This window comes from Chinchilla lanigera, unplaced genomic scaffold, assembly GCF_000276665.1.
Source record: "Chinchilla lanigera isolate Chin_1 unplaced genomic scaffold, ChiLan1.0 scaffold00051, whole genome shotgun sequence".
Lineage (NCBI taxonomy): Eukaryota > Metazoa > Chordata > Mammalia > Rodentia > Chinchillidae > Chinchilla > Chinchilla lanigera.
The window spans coordinates 12780183-12799920 of record NW_004955452.1 but is presented as its reverse complement, the minus strand read 5'-3'; the positions used below and the strand labels follow the sequence as shown (position 1 = coordinate 12799920).

The following is a 19738-nucleotide window of genomic DNA, read 5'->3' as shown; positions in this document are numbered from 1 at the left end:
TAGTGTTTTCCTTATAGGCATATAACAAAATCTGATCATTTCACAGTATTCCAAGCATTGTTTTACCATGTGACAGGTTACAATGACCAAGACACAGTTCCTGGCCTCCTGGAGCATTCCATTTTGGGAGAGAGAGACAAGAAATAAGTAATATCATTTCAGAGACATTCACTAGTAAGAGAAAAAAAAGAGATTAGAAAGCTTAGAGGAAAGTGCTGGTTTTCGATGGAAATAGCCAAGGAAGACCTTACTGGAATCAATTTAAGCAAGAAGTGCCTTGAGATATGTGTGTTTGTGTGTATGTGTGTGTATTTGTGTGTGTATGTGTGTGTGGTGTCAAACCAGGATATGGCAGGGGGAACCGCAGGTGTAAGGGCCCTGAGGCAGGGATGAGCTTGGTGTTTTTTGGGAAGACCTACACGGTAACATGGCAGGTGCAGCATGGGCAGGGAAGGAGGGGATACCAGATGGAGTCAGAGTAGACAGCTTTAGGTCATGTAGGGCTTCTTCTTACAGCCGTGGTTTTGATTTTGTTGTAAGTGATAGGATACCATCTTGAAGTGATGACCTTTTCAAAGAGAAAGAAACTGAGAGGTGAAGGTGATTTGCCAAAGAAGGAGGAGGGTCCTCTATGGTGAAATTGTCTTTGAGGAGCCAACCTTGTTTCCTTTCTTCCATATCACATGTTTTTTCTTTTGTTAGCTTTGAAAAAATGAGAGGATGAGAAGAGACTGGGCAGTCGCTTGTGACCTCTCGTTACCAGTGCAGTGCCAGATGGCCTTCTGAGAGGGAGGGATCTGGAGGGCCGGACCTCCGCAGAGCGGGGGAGGAGCGCGCAAGCCCGAGCAGCCGGGAGGGCTGTGGCGCAGAAGAGAGGCTGTGAAGTGAGAGGCTGCCTTTGTGACGGAGCGCATCAGCACAGTTACTGGATTTTCTCCAGCAGAGCTTGGCAGCGGGCTGGCCTGGGACAGGAACAGAGAGGAATTGGAGGACCTGTGAGAAAAGGTGGGGATGGGCCTGCAGGTTCCGGGATCGTGCAGGGTGCCCGAGAGGTGCGGTGGAAGTGGAAATGACTCTCACATATACTCGACTATGTGTTTTGATGTTCTTAAGGCTGACCCATATAATGTTCCTTTTCATCTTCTGCAAGGTGGTTATTTCCATGTTCATTTCACTGAGATCTAACTTTTATACGTTTGTAGGCACTTACTTACGAAACATCATCGCTGTTATGGGCTGAGCTGCATCCCCCCAAAATTTGTGTGTTGAAGCCCTAACACCCACTACTCCGAATGGAGATAGGGTCTTTAAAGACATAATTAAGCTAAAATGGAGCCATGAGAGTGGATCTTGGTGTAATCTGTCTGCTGTGCTTGGAAGGAGAAATTGAGACACAAAGAGTGACATGAGAGGGATGCGCGTGAGAAGAGTTGACGGGCCGCAGGGTGAAGGAGGGAGGCCTCCGAGGAGACCACTGTGCTGGAGCCTCGATCTTGGACTTCCAGCTGCCAGAAAGTGAGAAAGCACATTTCTCTTGTTAAGTCACCCAGTCTGTGGTGTTTGCTATGGCACCCCCAGTAGTCTAACACAATCGTGATCCAAATGTTTACTTCCTGTCATAACTAACAACGTGAGCCTAGCTCGGGCCCGTGGCACTGCCCGACCTGGCCTTCCATCCTCCTTCTCCCTGCTCTAGCCGCACTCCCCTTGTTTCCTTCCTGTCTTGTGATCTTCTGCCTAGAACATCCTCCATCCCTTCTTGATCTTGACCTTTGGCTCTCAGCTCCAAAGTACCTTTCCTCATTAGGAAAGCTTTCTGTGACCCTCACACACTGCCTTTCCCCGGCCCTCTAGCTGTGTCAGTCTTCCGTGGGTAACGTTGTTTTAGGTGACTTCGATCCTGGAACAGAAAACCATGTGCAGGAAGTTTATTGGGGAGCACCCTTGGGGTGGAGATGGGAATGGGCAGGTGGCGCAGTTGAACTTCTATAATGTAGCAAAGGACAAAGTTAACCCCATGAGGAGCTATAGAGTTGGAACGGTCCAAGGGGACCGCATGGACCAGTCAGTAGAGGTGGGATGGCTCAGGGGTGGGCCTGCCAATTGCTAGATGGCTGAGGTCAAGTCCTGAGGAAGATTCAGGTGAGAGCTGTTAGCACTCATACTCATGAAACTTGGGGGAGTAAGTGATGGGTTCTCCTGCAGCCGTCCTGCACCCCCGCAGTAAAGGCTCTTTTTACTGTGGCCCTGTTTCTCATTCACACCAACCCCCCTTCCCCCTTACAATAAGGACCTTGGTCCAGGGAGGACTGGGGTAGGGGAACTCTACAGTATCCTCTAGCCATGGCCTCACCCTTCCTTCGTCACATGCAGAACTGGTTGGAAGTCGATATTTCTGTGATGAGTTTGCTAATTTTGCCTTCCCTGCTGGGTTTAAAAGAGAGGGGAGTTCCTTGACAATATAAGCACTGCTTCCCTGGGAAAGGAGCATGGTGGACACATAGCTGAACCAGGGAAAGGAAGACCAGGGACATTGGAGAACTCAGGAGGAAATGCTTAAATGTCTAGAGAAGGCTTGGCATTGGCCCTCACTGCAGGAGAAAAGGGAATGGAGGAAGAGGGGAATGTTAGTTCATTTGCCGCCTGCTATGTGCCAGGCACTTTCCCATTTAATCCTTATAACAGCCCTGGGACCAAGGATTGTTGCAGCTAGAAAGAGGTTGATGAGAGGTCGGACATCTCTAAAAGGAGGCTGAATGGTTGGCTGCTAAGAGGCCTCTGAGCCTGGCATGAAGTTTGTGAATTTATCGCAGAATAAATATGGCAAGCTCTGGCTCCTTGGGCTCCCTTGTCTCAGCTCCAGGCTAGTAATATGCTCTTTGTGCCCATAATCTTTTGCCAACTGATTTAGTAAATTAGATTTCTGCTTACTTAATTACCATCACCTCTCAGGCTTGCTTTTCTGTGACCAGACCCCAGCCACCGTGATTGGCATTTGAGGTCCTCTTTGGTCACATTTATGGGCCATCTCAACAGCTGGCACATCTCTTCTGGGTTCTGTTTTGTGAACCTAACCCTGAGAGGGCAGGCGCCCTGCCATCGTGTTCCATGTCCCTTGCACGCAGGGCACCGTTTTGTTTTCACTGCTTTGATGATAAGGGATGGGAGCTCAGAGAGGTTATATTGGTCCAGTGGAGCCAAAATTTGGTGCTGAGCCTTCTGGCTCCCAAGATACGGAGTGGAGGGGTGAATGTAGGGCAAGAAGGCCAGAGTTGCACAACCTCAAGTAATGGAGAGCTCTGAGCAGAAATGTTTTCTGGTCTTGTTCTTAGGGTCCCCTAGGACTGGAGGGGGGCAATTATAGTTAGTTTGACCAAAAGCCATTGTATCCCTTGAGTCTTTAATATATATATTGTCTTTAACATTTATTGTCTTTTTGAGACAGGGTCTTGCTATGCGGTTCAGGCTGGCCTTGAGCTTGCTTTGTAGCCCAGGCTGGCCTTGAACTCAACAAAGATCCTCCTCCCTCAGCCTCCCGAGTCCTGGGATTATAGGCATGTGCCACTACACCTGGCTTATCCTTTGAGTCTTGTGCATGTTTGGCCAGAGCTGAACAACTGCTCCAGGGAGTTCTGAGAGCTGAGAGCTCTGTGGTGGCCCGAGTGGGAATTAGCTAGTGCTGCTGCCTATGGGTGGGTAGGTTGAGTCTGGGTGTATGTGTATGTGTGTAGGCTGAAATCCAACCTTACTCACCAACCTTTGCACCCTGCTTTAAAACTGCCACAGCCGTGTGGAAAGAGGACCTTCTCCCTAACAGAGGGAGTGCTCCTACCTTGACCAGGAGCCTATTCCTGATTGCTGCAAAGCCTCCTGGGATAATTGAGGCCCTCCCATTGTCCTTGTTTGGTTTTGTTTTTCTGAGACAGGGTCTTGCTATGCAAGTTGGCCTCAACTCACTATGTAGCCTAGGCTGGCCCTTAATCCCTCTTTGTGCTGGGATTACAGGTGTGTACCACTACCTGGCTCCAGTTATCCTTGTTCCTTTGTATATCCTAGCTCACTTTCAGAGGTGTAGGACACATTTAGGTACTTGACAATGCCCTCTGTGGGGGTTAACAGAGGTTCTCTGGGTACTTCTGTGACCTGGGTGTATGCAGCAGTCAAGCCCAGAAATCAGTTGAGCGGGTTGTGTCCAGAAGAACATGAACTCTGCAGCCGCCTCTGTGTCCCCAGCTTTGTGGAAAGCCCTCTAGGCCGCCAGCAGAAGGTCAAATACTTCTGTGCAGTGAATCCCTGCAGGGGGATTTGTTCCGGGAAGGGAATTACATTTCAATTTGATTTAATTCAATGAGAATGACACCAAATTGATCAGCTGGTAAAATGCCATTTGATGGGCAGATCTGCTCTTTCCAAGTCAATAGGAACCACCAGAAAAATTACTCTTGCTTTTTCCGACAGAACTGAAGGTTTTAGGCATTTCCTTTACCTTTTAAACAGGACTGAAATGCCCTGTAGGTACAGAACCTTTTCCTCATAGCTAGGGACCCGAGCAAAGTGATTAACTGCCTAAACCCAGGTGACAAAGTGCCACTTCAGTATGCATACATGCTAAATTAATCACCTTACACTAGAGTTTTGTGTGATCTCAAGAAATTTTTCAGATTTTGGGAGCCTCAGTTCTCTCATCTATCAAGTGGGTATGTGATCTTGCTTGGCCCACTGCTGGTCCACTCCCTTCAGACTAGCAACATGAGCAGCTTCCATGGCACCCAGTAACTATTGCCACTGTCCCCACAAACACAATCTTTAAGATCATTTTTAAGCATTACCTTGTGGAAGGCACAGCTGAAAACTTTACATAGTTTTCATGATAATTCTACAAATTGGATGTGGTCAATTCTCCTCCTCTTCTCTCGCCTTCTTCCTCTTCTCCTCCTCCTCACCTTTTTTTTTTCTTTTGCTACCAGGGATTGAATCCACAATACCGCTGAGCTATATCCCCAGTTATTTTTTAAAAGATTTGAGACAAGGTTGCACTAAATTACTCAGGCTAGCCTGGAACTTGGAATCCTCCTTTCTTGGTTGGCCAAGTACGGTAGCTGGGTCACAGGTATGCTCCACTGTGCCGAAATGTATAGCACTTATTTTGCAAATGTCTACGTTTTCAGGGTGACCTGTGTGTTAGGGAGAATCATGTTATGTTTGCAGTTGCTTAGGCCTGATGGTACGTGTGGGAAACACTGAGCATAGGAAAATGTATGAGGCAAAACCACAAGGGGCACATGCGAACACACCTCGAAATCTACTGACTCCTTTGTTCATCATGTGTGTTAGAAGCCGTTCATCCGTTGCTATGACTTTCTTGGTGACTTCAGATTTTTCTCTTCCCACCTCTTGACAGTAACACATAAGCTGCAGACCTTGGATATTTGCTTCCACAAGGGAACTATAGGCCTGTGAAGAGGTAAAATATTATGTGTATGGCAACATTTACATGTGGTACTTAAACATCATACTTATTATACATTTGTATGTGCTGCTTATATTCCTTAACCAGTTAACATGTATAAAACTGTGCTATCCTTTTTATTAGGCCCCCTTTCATTTTTTTTTTTTTGGTCCCAGGAATCAAACTCATGACCTCAGCCTTGCCAGGCAAGCACTTATGCTGCTGAGCTATATCCCCAGGCCCATAGGCCCCCTTTCAAAAAATGTGTCATCAGTGCATTTTTGAGGGATGTTTTCCAAATCCGTTGTTTCCATAGCACTGTGGTTTTTGCACAGCATGAGGACTTACTTTAAATTTTTCCTCTAAATTGGGACAATATACATAGCATAAAATTACCGACTTGACCAGTTTTAAAGACTGTAGCTCAGTGGCACCCTGTACCTTTGCATTGTTGTGCCACCAGCATCAACAGCCATTTACAGAGCCCCTTTAATGGTCTGCACTCTTTCAACAACTCCCATTTGCTTTCTCCCCAGCCCCTGGCAAATACCATTCTACTTTCTGTCTCTGTGAATTTGTTTACTCTAGATACGTTGTATAACTGGAACCATACAGTATTTCTCCTTTTGTGGCTGGCTTATTTCACTTAGCGCAATGTCCTTGAGGTTCACCCCTGTTGTAGCAGGGGTCAGAACATTTTTCCTTCTTAAGGTTGAATAATGTTCCATTTCAGGTGTGCATCACCTCTTGCTTATCCGCAGCACGGTGATTTTTAGGAATGCACATGTGATGCTGTAGATGAACTGTACTATTATTTTTCTATTTTGCACACAAGGAAACTAAGGCATGGAGTGGTCGGCTGGCTCCCCCAGTTCCTTGTGGGCCAGAAAGGAGATTCAGAACTCGAATCCAGGCCTTGCTGATTCTGCAACTTGTGTCTCAAATGCTGTGTTAATCTGCTTTTTTTCTTTTCAGGTTATTGTCACCAATTCAGATGATGTTGACTCCGAGTCAGTTTGGTTATTAATTTCCTGTTGTTAACAGAAGCTATAGTGTCTGAAATCTCTCCTGCACCATCTGGAATTTTTAATAAAAACTTGAGGAATTTCCAGGGGTTTCTGTGCATTGCATATGTGTAATAGCAAGGGAAAAATTGCTGTTTAAAAACAGAAATGCCTACAGCCACTTTTAAACTCCAGGTGGGGGTGAGGAGGTACCCGACAGAAGGAAGGCTGCTCTTTCCTTTGAAAAAATGCTATGAACAGGCTTTTTTTGGTTATTCAAGGGATAGCTTCCACCCTGCCCCCACGGTGAATCTTCCGGAAGGAGGAGGCTCAAAAATAAATTTCTCTGTCGCACAGACTAGCAGGAATTCAGACCTATCCACCGGCGGTTCAAAAGGGGCAGGGTGCTCAGGGTCTGCAAGCCTCAGGGAAAAGGGATTAAAGAGAGAAAATGAGTGTCCCCGTACAAGGCAGCAGCCTGGGACCCCCAAAGTGACAAGCAGATGGGCCTATGCAGTATTTCCGGGGCGGGGGCGTGAAGGCTGGAGATGCGGACTTTCGAATCTGAGCGCTCCCAGGTGTGTGCTGTGTGGAATCTCCTCCACTCAGCGGTCAGGGCACAGAGTGAGCAGATAGTGATGCCCGGGCGCTGCCCGAGGGCGGGACTGCAGGGCTTCGATTCCTGAGGAGAAGGGGTAGGGAAGAAGGATAGCAGGGTCAGGAAGTACCACGTTGAGCCGGGGATATAGCTCAGCGGCCTAAGCCCCTGCTTGGCTCGCGCAAGGTCCTAAGTTCGATTCCTGATACCAAAAAAAAAAAAAAAAAAAAGGAAGTACCAGCTTGTGGGGCCTGGGGAACTGGGAGCAGAGCAGCGCCCGTAGCAAGAGGAGACCAGTGGAGCGGCAGCCCGTTTGGGAATGGTAAGACTAAGGATGAGAAGTCTCTTCTTCCCCAGTTACTGGCGAGGAGGCTGAAGTTATTTTTGAAGTTATTTTAGAGGAAGCAACGGTTCAGAGGATGCTGTGTTACACTGTGGAAGCCGGATCCCAGGGGCTGGTGTAGAGCCTGCTCTGCGCCGGCTGTGCTGCACCCGAGGGCATGTACTTTGTAGCGATAAACATAGCCCCAACCACTTACGGTTCCATCCTGTACATCTTCAGGGAGCCTTTGGCGCAGCAAGGAGCCCTTCTCACAGTAGCTTTTTTTACATTTGGAAAGTTAGTATGACCATTTCTCCACGGACACAGTGAAGTGGCTTGAGGAGGGGACTTTGTCTCATTTGTTAGGAGTCAGTTTTCAAGCTGGAGGCAGGTGAACACAACAGCTCTTCTTTGGGCACCTAATCTGAGCCTTTCTCTTTATGCAAGTCACCTCTTCAGAGGATTGAAAGTCCTAGAGGATCAGTCTTGTTCCAGGAAGAAAGGAGGAAAGGAGAGAGGCTGGGAGATGCTTCCTGGCTGGTGACTTTCTCAAGATCACGCAGCTAGAAGTGGCAGAGGTGGAATGTGAGCCTGAATGCATCTGTCTCTCAGAGTTGTGCTTTTACCACTGTGGCTTCTGCCTTTGTCCTTGAGAGACACTGATGGATCATTATAACTCTTGGCAAGGTCGGCGTTTCTCACACTGAACTGCCCTGAAATCGCCTTCAGCCAATTGGGCTGGTTGAAGCAGTCTGCGGGCTCTCACCTGGCAGAGTTTCCAGGTAGAGTCAGAGAGTTTGCATTCCTAATTCCTTCTCTACCCTTGGAAGACTACATCCGAGAAGCGCTGTGCTAGGCTGATCTAACCAGCAAGGTAACCATTTTCCCCAAATCCCGTGGTGTCTCTGACACAATTCCATAGCCAAGGGCCCAAGGTGGAGGGGACTTGGGTTTGCCATCCTCTCAGGCTGGGTTTGATTGCTATCCCCGTCATCCTGGGCAGATGCCCAGATCTGGCTGTTCCTGGCTTGGTCTGGTGTCTGGGCCCTTGTGGAAACACGCACACCTTCTGTGACCAGGGCTACACATCGATAATGTTAAGACCTGGGAGACTGGGGGAGAGCAGAGTTAGGACCTTGGAGCCGATGGAGGCTGGAGGGATGTGGTTTCACCCGGTCCCTCTCCAAGGGAGGGTGTGTGGGGCATGGGAAAGAGATTCAACTGGCCTCTGCAGCAGCTCAGTGGCTCTTCTTCTGCACCTGTCTTGCAGAGACAGCCTTTACCTGGGAGACAGACAGGTTGGAATTCCAAGCAGAAAGAAAAATATCTTAATATATCAAGTGTCTTTCAGCAGTGGTTTAAAGGGCCTGAGAGATGGACTGTCAAAAGCAGTCCCCGGGTACCCGGTGTAATACGCCTCCGGTCCTGATGCCTGTCTCTTCCTCCACAGCTGGAAGGAGAGTTGAATCACGTGACTATGTCAGTGTGTCTTGGTCGGGAGAGGTGCCTTCAATAACAGAGGAAGCGAAGGAGCTGGTAGAAAGCTTCTATCTGATGAAGACTCCTTGGGGTGAGGATGGGGCAGGAAAACAAGGGATTGGAGACACCTCTCTGTGAGAAAGGCACTGTTGTCATCATTTTTTTTTTTTCTTCAACAGAAATCTGGGCAGAGAGGTTGAGTTACTTGTTTGAAGTTACACAGCTGGTGAGTAGCACAGATGAAATTTGAACAGACACTTCACCAAAGGCACAGGGAAGGCAAATAAGCACATGAATAAATACTCAGCAGAATCAGTGACCAGGGATATGCAAATTAAAGCTGCTGTAAGATATAGGAACATACACTACTGGTCCCACTATAGCAGCTAATATTAAAATATCAAACCATGTCAAGTACTGGCAAGGATATGGAGCAACTGGAACTCTTCTTATATATGGATACATGGTGGGTAGGGATGTGAAAAGGTACAGCCGCTTTGGAACATGCTCTGGAAGTTTCCTAAAAAGTTAAACATACGCTTATCAAAGGACCTGACATTTCATTCCTAGGTGTTTCCCCAGGAATAAAAACAATACTTAGATCAATACAGATTTGTAAATGAATGTTCCGAGCAGCTTTCTTTGAAGAGTCCCAGAGCAGAAAAAACTTAAATATCCATCAACAGGTAAATTGATAAGCAGATAGTGGCAAATCTATAGAATAATACTAAGCCATCATGAGGAATGGACTATTGATTTGAACAACCACTGGATGTATCTTAAAAGGATTTTGCTGAATTAGATGCCAGGGCCAGCCACACAGGAAGCGTCTGGGCCTGTCCCTAGCAAAGGACTCTCCACCCCTCGCTTCTGCCCAGAAGCCATGGGCTCTACATATATAAAACGCCAGATATAAAGAGTGCACATTGCAAAACTCCATTTATTTAAAATTTAAGAAAATACAAGCCAATCTATAGTTACAGGAAGCAGATCAATATTGCCTAGAGTTGGAGAGATGGGGAGTGCAAAAGAGGCAGAGCAAGGGCACAAGATACCTTTGTTGGGGGACAGAGATGTTTATCTTGATTGTGGTGATGGTTTCAAGAGTGTATTCATGTGTCCAAATTTGTTAAATGGTGTGCTTTAAGTATGTGCATCTTACTGTATATTAATTATGCCTCAATAAAGCTGCTAATAAAAAGAGCCCAGGCTGTAGTCTATCTCTCAGCTGGTACTCTACAAATCCACTGGTCTACTCTGCAGCTGTATCTTACAGAGCGGGACTGACTATGACACCTTCTCCTGTGCTGGGTCCTTTAAATCATTTGATCTTTCCATTTGTTTATATTTTCAGGCAGTTCCTGTTAGTTGAGATGCTTTTAGTGGATGTGACATGGAGAAGGTAAGTGATATGCTCAAGGTCACATGGATGGGATGTGGGGGATAGGTGGACCCCAGTCTTCACTATTTACACAACCATAGCTCCCCCAGAGGGAGATCAGGTAGGGCCAAACAGCTTACCCAGGCTTTGATCAGGGTTCAAGGTCAGGTCAGCCAGGAATGAAGTTTCTTCCTTCTTCAAAGGGGTCAAACCAAATCTCCAAGGGTCCCTCCAATTCTGGTGTCCAGTTTGTGAAATTAAGCAACTTCATTTCCTTGAAAGCTCAGGCACCTTAGTGAATGCCTTTGCCTGCATTTTGAGATAAATCTCTTGTTTCATTTTTTTCTTCCTCTGACCTTGAGCACTTCAACTCTCTGTGCCTTTATTTCCTTATCTGTACAATGACAACAATTAAACATAATTTATAGGTTTTTTTAAGAAGTGTAACATGTTAAGCTGGTCATGGTGGCGCATACCTGTAATCCCAGCACTCGGGAGGCTGAGGCAGGAGGATTACCTACCAGTATGGGCTACTTAGCGAGCTCAGAACCAGCCTGAACTACACGGCAAGACCCTATCTGAAAACCAAACCAAACCAAACCTACAAAAAAAAAATACCTTGGGCAACGATGAACTTTTCTAAAAGTTTGATTGTCTTGATATCTTATAGCTTATCATCTGCTTCAAATGGGCTCTATTTTTTTAAAAGCAAGAAGTGTGATAAAATATACATAACATAAATGTACAATTTTAGCTTTTTTTCGATGTATAATTCAATGGCATTATGTATGTTTACACTGTTGTATGCCATCATCACTATTCATTTCCAGAACTTTTTTTTTTTTATCATTTCAAATAGAAACTCTGGTTTCTTTGGCAATGGTGGGGATTGAACGCAGGGTTGTATACGTGCCAGGCAGGGTTAGGCCACTGAGCTGTGCCCCAGCTCAAAACAGAAACTTCGTTTCATCAAACACCCACTTCCCATTCCCTCTTCTTCCAGCCCTGCCCCGATAACCTCTATTCTGCTTCCTGTCCCTGTAAACTTGTCTGCTCTCCGTACCCACATGCGTAGAAGAATGCAATACTCAGAGGGGGACGGATAATTCCACCTTAACTCCCACTGTTTTTTTTTTTTTTTTTTTGTCTTTTTTGAGTCAGGGTCTTGCTATGCAGTTCAGGCTGGCCTTGAGCTCTCTTTGTAGCCCAGGCTGGTCTCGAACTCACAACGATCCTCAGCCTCCTGAGTGCTGGGATTACAGGTGTGTGCCACCACGCCCAGCCCAGGCCACTGGTTTTTGTTTGTTTGCCTGCTTGCTTTTGGTGGCAGGAGTGGGAGGAGAGGGACTTTGGAGACTGTTTTACAAATGTGAAGCCCATGGTTTTTGGGGAGAAGTGAGTGGTGGGGAGTCTTTGCTAGGGACAGGCCCAGGGGCTTCCTATGAGGCTGGCCCTCGCATCTATTCAGTATGACTAGTGATATCATAAAAAGGGGAAAATGCGGACAGGGGAAGGTGGACAGAGTGAAGGCGGAGTGTGCTTCTAGATCTGAGAGACCCAAGATTGCCTGCGAATTGTCAGCACATAGGTAAGAGGCAGAGAATGGATTCTCGTTCACAGACCTCTGAAAGAACTGTAGGGGAAGCTTTCCCTTTACCCTCTGAAGGTTTGCTCAAGTGAACTGACGATAGACAGATTAAATAAGAGAAAAGACACACAACTCTATTAACCTGCACAGAGAAAAAAACCACCACAGCACAGGAGGCAAACACAGAGTACAAACTCCTCTGTAGGGCCAGATGGTGCAGGCTTAAGAAACTTCCTGAACTATAGAGAGGAAAGGAGGCTGCGTGGTGTTGGGGACTTGGGTTGTCCTGGAGGGAAGGGATGATAGGCTATGGGAGGGACAAGGGGGAGGGATGCACACAACAAGGCTTGGCCTGAGAGGTAGATAAAATTTGTCAGTAATTTTCTTTTTTTTTTTTTTTTTTTTTGGTTTTTCTCCGGTACTGGGAACCGAACTCACGACCTTGCGCTTGCCAGGCAGGCGCTTTTGCCGTTGAGCTAAATCCCCAGCCCCATTTGTCAGTAATTTTCATTTTGGAATTGCCTTCAGAAAAATAGATGACACATAGCCTAGGCAGGATGCCTTGGAGTGGAGAGCCCTAGTCTTCTCTTTTTTTTTTTTTTGAGACAAGGTCTCACTCTGTAGTTCAGGCTGGCCTTGAACTCACTATGTAGCCCAAGCTGGTGTTGAACTCACAGCAATCCTCCTGCCTCAGCCTCCCAAGTCCTGGGATTACAGGTGTGCACCACCATGCCTGGCTGTCTTCTCTTTCTTGATTAATGAGATTTGAAATTCAGTGCATTCCCTCTGGGATGGGAGCTTCAGAGAGAGGTGCTTTCTCCCCCCATCCCCCCCACATGCTTTGGGAGAAAGCAAGCACCGAGAGACAGACAGTGGTGGAGAGAAGTCAGAAGTTGCTCTCTTAAAGTCATCATATTGTGGGGTTTGCGGTGTTGTTTACTGAACCCTAACAGAAGCAACCCCGCCAACACCTTGTCAGACTTCTAGCTTCCAACACGGTGAGACAATACATATCTGTTGTTCAAACCGTCCAGGTTGTGACACTCTGTTATGGTGGTGCTTGAAAATGAACACAGTGGCTTTGACCCACCATGTTTTAGAGGTGAGGTCTTTCTTCTCCCACCTTGAAACTGGGTGGCTTTTGTGACTATTTTGGCAGGTAGGTCATAAAAGGAGATAAAGCTTCTGTCTAGCTTGTTGGACTTTTTCTCTTGAAGAGTCAGTCACAATCCACGTAGTCCACCTTCCTGGACTTCTGGGGTTTTAGGGTGCACAGAAAGCACCTGGGTCTCTATGGACAGGAGAGGGGGCTGGAGGAACTGGGGAAGCAGCCCGGGATGGCAGGAAGTTGGGAGACCCTGAAAGGAAAATATACATGGTCTCCTACACTTAGGAAATCCTGCTGAGTCCACTTACAAATTATTTAGACACAATGTCCTTTCCAGGTGAGAGTTCAAGGAAGGTGATTGTGGTTAGATGATTGGTTCTCTTTCCTCCCAGGAAACCAGCTAAGGATCAGGGGATGGGAGGCTCCTTTTCCCAAGGAGGTGGAGCGACGGAACTCTAAACGGTAGTACCTGAGAGGCATCCCCAGGCTGATCTCTAGAGCCCGCTCTGCTTTTTCACTTCTTCCTCCCGTTAACTCCATCTCCCTGAGCTATCTTCACCTACCGTCAAAATGCTTTTTATTGAGTCTCCACTCTGCCAAGCGCTTTACCTACATTATCTCATTCAAGCCTTCCAATGACTCCGTCCAAGGAGTTTTATTGTTTTTTTACTCTGTCATTCCTACCCGAGTAGGGATCAATTAGCTAAATTAATCCTGTAAGAAAACCTCAGTAGCACCATGAGCGCCTCATGCAAAAGAACAAGCTTGAGCTGCTGAGGAGGAAGGAGGCCAGTGCTTTTAAGAAAGAAGTGACCGTGACCAGAGTTTAAGCAGGTTGTAAAATGTTGAAATCTGCTGAGCTCTGGAGTGGAAATTTCTTTCAATGTAGATTAGGCCTTGATTCAGGGGATGGAGGGAGACTGGTACCTGTGGTTCCCTTGGCAACTGCTCTCTGATTGGAAGGAGCTGGAGTGCAGAAAAGGGAGCAGCTGGGAAGCTTGTGTGACTCAGCTCGAGGTGGGCAGGAAACAGTTAAAAAGCAGCCCCTTAATGAAGGGACAGCCCCCTGTCTTTCTTTTATCAGCCTGCCAAGGTCTTATGGGGGACTGACGATGCCAGAGACGCCAGAGATGGGGGATAGAATGGCTGGCTTCTGAGAAACCCCTTGGTTAAGCAGAAAGTTGTTCCCTTCGCACCACAAGCTTAGAAGGCTCCCAAGTCCTTTCCTTCTGCAGCACAGGCCAGTCAAACAAAGGTGTCTCAGGAGTTTCCAGACAGTGGCATTGACTTAAATGCAGAATAATGAGCAGAGACACAACCCCAGCATTCACATGTCTTTTGATAGCAGAACCAAAAGGAGGCAAGGCGAGAGAAATACCAGGCATGAAGGCTTCACCTCAGAGTCCGACCTCTGAGCAGGAGTTGGTGGAGAGCCTTGTATCAGCCCCAATTCTACGCTGTTTGGCCCAAGTGATTGAGCAGAGGGTTGAGAGGCAAGCTTATATAGTGCTGACTCAGGGCCAGGCTCCCTTCTGGGGGCTTCCTGGATGCTTGCTTATTTAAATCCTCACAACTATCATACAGGAAAAGTTCTGTTGTCCCCTTTTCCTGACAGAGACATGGAGGCACAGAGGAAAGTGCACCACAGGGGTCCAGGTGGTGAGTGCCAGAGAACTTGGTCTGAGCGCATGCTGGCTGATGTGGACTGGTACGGACTAGCAGAGAGGGGTTAGCAGGAGAAGCAGCATGGGAGGTAAGAGAGAAGAGACCCTGGACTGACTGAGGATGGAGACATCCCTCAGCCACATCTAACCTGAATACAGACATGTTTTACTTTGGTGGAACTCCTCCTCCGCCGCACCAAATTTTCTTCCTCATCCCAGTTCCTGGTCTGTCCCAAAACATAATGGATACTTTTAAAACACAAATGTGGTTACTATGCTCTGTTAGGAAAGCATACTTTCCTACAGGGTAAAGTACAGACTTCTGGTTCTGTCATATCCAGCCTCCCTTGTTAGATCTGTTCAACAAGCAACAATTCCGACTGCATTCCCATTATATCAGACCCCAAGCTTTCCAAGTGTCCCAGTCACCTGTCAGAATCAAGCATGGGTCACCCCACATCTGTGGCAGTTGTTCTTACCAGGTGAGTTGCGTGTGAAGAGAAGCATGTCTCCTCCAGGGAGCCATCAGATAAACAGACACCACCAACCCCAGGACATAAAGATCCAACAACCATAAACCTCGACGATAATTTCAGCACAAGCAAACAAGGCTGAGTTCTAGAAAATGAGCACATGTACATTAATTATAGAAGAGACCCTCATGCACCATAAAGTGCACAGGAAACAAAACAGCCAGGCTACACTATCAATTCGGTACAAAAGGGCCACACTGGGAGGTGGACTGGCGCAGACGGAAGTCCAATCCCACCTCTGCTACTAATGGATGGTGCGACTTTGGACAAATGAATCCCTTCACATCTCAGTTTCCTTAATGTTAAAGAAGAAATGACAGTGCCCAGGCTATGGTGGCAGCCTGAGAGTTAAGTGCAGTGGTATGTGCAAGGCACCAGAGTCTTTTGCCTTACCCTTCCTGATCAGTGGGAAATACTGAGTCACTTTCCTCACTTTCTCAGAATAAATTTTGTGAATTGTGGAGATGAGAAGGTAGAGCTGAAGATTTCCCTGTGTGGCATTCAGACTCTTTCCTCAGCCTTAGAGACACCCAAACTAATTCTGGATACTTAGAGACACCTAAAATCTTCCTAGGTACTTGGACCAGGGGTTCTCCAGGAGAGTCCTTTGCCCCACACAGGGCTGCTGTTAAGGTGCACACCCATCTCAGATCTAAGTGTATGGTCTTTTTCTTTCTCGAAACAGATAGATGTAGTGTAGTCTAAGTATTTTCGCTTTTACATTACACTAGTACTACTTATTGAGTTATTAAAACTCACCGAAATCATTATTATTTGAAAAAAATGTTTAATGATGGTAAAAATCAAACAAACAAACAAACAACAAGCAAGAAAACCATCCAGCCTTCTTAGGAGATTGTCTTAGTTCACTTTCTGCTGCTATAATGAGAGAGGTGAGACTGGATAATTTATAAAGGAAGAAGGTTCATGGTTCTGGAGGCTGGGAAAACTAGGAAAACTGAATGGTTTGAGATAGATGGAAGTGACTGACTCTGATTTCTCCACCTCCCTGAAGGCTGGAGGTGGGTGTGTGGCTTGGCCCGAAGCTGTCTGCCCCTCCCCCTTGCTCCCCTTTGCTTCCCATTGTGTCCCAATGGACTGGGGCGGTTTGTTTCACTGTTCTCCCTGGCTAGCAATCAAGCTGTCATTCTCCGCTCCACCATGAGTGCAGCCAACTGGGCAGTGTGGTTCGGCCCGCTTCTGATATTCTTGCCTTTTTGAAGAAGGGAGGGGGCGCCCTGGTGTGGCTAAGATCCAAAGGGAGAGATCTGTGCCCCTTATTTGCATACCCAACCTGCACAGCAAGCTTTTAGCCCTGCCCCTCACTGCAACAGACCTACAGGCTGCCATACAAGTAGTACTTCCCACCTGCTTCTCAGAGTTTAGTCTAGGAGCGCTCCTTCTTGGGTAGTGAGCCCTGTTATGCTGCAGCACAGACCTTCTTAAAATAAAGATTTGCTTTTGTAGTCCTATAAACCTGTTTTGATTTATTTTTCAGTTAGCATGGGCTCCAAAAGTCCTGTGAGTCTGTATCCCAAGTAGTGGGAACAGAGTGGTCAATTTATTTTATTTTATTATTATTATTTTTTGAGACAGGGTCTCACTATGTAGTTTAGGTTGGCCTTGACTCACTGTGTAGCCCAGGCTGGCCTTGAACTCATGGCAATGCTCCTGCCTCAGCCTCCTGAGTGCTGAGATTACAGGTGTGTGCCGCTGTACCTAGCTAGAGCGGTCATTTTAAAAGAGAGAGCGGTAAACACTCAGAGCTGTTAACCCTGACGAGCAGCAAGACCAGCACCTGGACAGCCAACCCACACTGTCCACCACAAGCCGGTACTGGGCGGCAGTAGTCGTCAGTGGCACTGATACAGCCAGCTGCATCAGCTGTTGGCATCCAGCGTTACCTGGTGACCCCAGGACAGCTAGCAGAGCTGCACTTTGCCTCCTCGCGACTTTTATCTGAATCAAGCAGAAGACCCCTAGGCTGACTGGCAAGATATTCGCTGGTGAAGGTATAAATAAATACAATGGAATAATACAAAGCAATAAAAGGCGTGAACTACGGATACACACAGCTACATGAATCTCAAAACTAATTTTGCAAATAAAGCATATGTGAGGGCTGGGGATTTAGCTCAGTGGCAAAAGCGCCTGCCTGGCAAGCGCAAGGTCGTGAGTTCGGTTCCCGGTACTGGAGAAAAACCAAAAACAAACAAACAAAAAAAGCATATGTGAGTAGTACATACCAGATGATTTCATTTTAAAAATAAACTTCTAGAAAATGCAAATATGTCTGGGGTGAAAGATTAATGGTTACTTGGAAATTGGGGGAGAGGAGAAGAGAGAGAATTCCTAAGAAACTTTGGGGTTTTGTGGTTATATTTACTATCTTGGTTTTGGTGGTATTTCTATGAGTGGTCAAACCTTAACATATCACACATTTTATATCTGTAGTTTATTATGTGCCAACTTTGATACAATTACTCAAAAATGTAGCAGCAAGCAAACACATAATTTAATAAGAATTGACAAAGATTTGAAGAGACATCTCCCTAAAGAAGTTATATGAATGGCATAAATACAAGAGACTCAGCATTAGCCATTAGAAAAACACAAATTAAAACCAAAATGTTTACACATTTATTAGAATGCCTAAAATAAGAAAAGAAAAAAGAAAGGAAGGAAGGGAAGAAGGAAACAGATACACCCCAAATATCAAATGCTGCTGTGTGGAGCAACCAGAACTCTCACATTTTTCTGATAGAAATGAAAACGGTACAATCAGTCTGGAAAATAGACAGTTTTTTTTTTTTTTTTTTTTGTAAAGCTAACCATACATTTACCAAATAACTCAGTTATCTCACTACTGGATATTTAAAAATGTGAAAACTCCTATTCACACAAAGACCTGTACATAGATTACAGATCTATTCATTATTGTTTAAAGAATAGCAAGTCATCTGGGCATGGTGGCACACACCTGTAATCCCAGTACTCGGGAGACTGAGGCAGGAGGATCCTTGTGAGTTTGAGACCAGCCTGGGCTACAAAGAGAGCTCAAGGCCAGCCTGAACTGCATAGTGAGACCCTGTCTCAAAAAGACAAAAACAAATAAAAAAGAATGGCAACTCAGTCTGTATAGTGTGTGAAAGAAGACATTTTTATAATGCTATATAGTTATGGTTCTATTTAGATAACATCTTAGTCTGTTTTGTGTTGAGGTTGCACTGACTGGGTAATGTATAACTAAAAGAAATCTATTTCTTACAGTTATGGAAGCTGGACAGTCCAATATCAGTGTCTCAGCACCTGCTTAAGGCCTTGCTGTGCTATGCATGGTGGAAGATGAGAAGGTGAGAAAGAGCAAGCCCTTTAATTATAGGCACTGGCCTGCTCCTAGGGGTGGAGTCTCGAACCCATTAGGACCACCCCTACAGTTGCTTTGGAGGTTGAGATTCTGATGCATGCTTTCCGGGGGTGGGCACATTCAGACTATAGCGTATGACATTCTGGAGAACTGTAGGTATCGAGTGGATCAAGGGTTGTCTACGGTAGAGGGAGAGAGTGTGACTGCAAAGGGGGCAGTGTGAGAGGATTTTTTGGGGGGCAATTAAATGACTTTTTATCTAGATTGTGATGGCAATTTAACATCTCTATAGTATAGCTCAGAATTGTATACCAAAAGGAGAGTCAACTTTTATGTGTTTAAATTAAAAAAGAAATATGGAATGAAGCTAAAACAGTGCCCAGCAGGAAATTTTTATAGTGAAGAGCTCTTATTAGAAAAGAGGAGAGGCAGAGTTAGTAAGCGTGTGCAGGGTTTCTCACCTTCGGCACTGCTGACTCCTGGGGCTGTGTAATTCTTCACTGGGGGGCTGTCTCGATCCCTGTTGAGGTCCAGCAGCAACCTGGGGATCTACCCATGAACTGCCTCTATCATCCTCCCCCAGGTCTGAAAACTGAAAATGTGTGCAGACACTGCCACATGTTTCATAGGGGACAAAGTTGCCCCTGGTTAAAAACTTCTGAACTAAATAAATATCCAGCTTAACAATTTAAAAGTAAAAAAATGATGCAAAAAAGTAGAACATAGGAAATAGTAAGAAGAGAGTGAACACTTATGAAATGGAAATCAAATGTGCAACAGTAGCCGGTTGTGGTAGCTCACGCCTGTAATCCCAGCACTCGGGAGGCTGAGGCAGGAGGATCTTTGCGAGTTTGAGACCAGCTTGGGCTACAAAGTGAGCTCAAGGCAGCCTGAACTGCATGGTGAGACCTTGTCTCAAAAAGACCAAAAACAAAACAACAACAACAAAAAACAACAAAAAAAGTGCAACAGAAAGCCCCAACTCAGCCAAAAGTTGTTTCTTTGAGAAAACTAATAAAATTTAAAAATTTCTGGTGAGATTGATCAAGCAAAAAAAGAACAAAGGCAGATAAGACCATGCGAGGAATGAAAAGTGAATATTCACAGATGTCACAAGATTCAAAAGAGAAGATAGTATAATAAACAACTTTATGCTAATACTTTGGAAAACTTAGATGACATGGAAAAATTTCTAGAGAAACATAAACTATAAAAATCACCTCAAGAAGACATCTAAAATTTGGA

The 19738-nt window shown here is 45.9% G+C and overlaps 1 long non-coding RNA gene across 1 annotated transcript; it reads left to right on the top strand.

Moving 5' to 3' along the window:
* Positions 1-8844: 8844 nt before the first annotated feature.
* On the top strand, positions 8845-10251 carry LOC102011946. Its single transcript, XR_262681.1, has 3 exons — positions 8845-8943; positions 9032-9078; positions 10207-10251. It is a non-coding gene; the product is annotated as an uncharacterized LOC102011946 (long non-coding RNA).
* The last annotated feature ends 9487 nt before the right edge of the window (positions 10252-19738 follow it).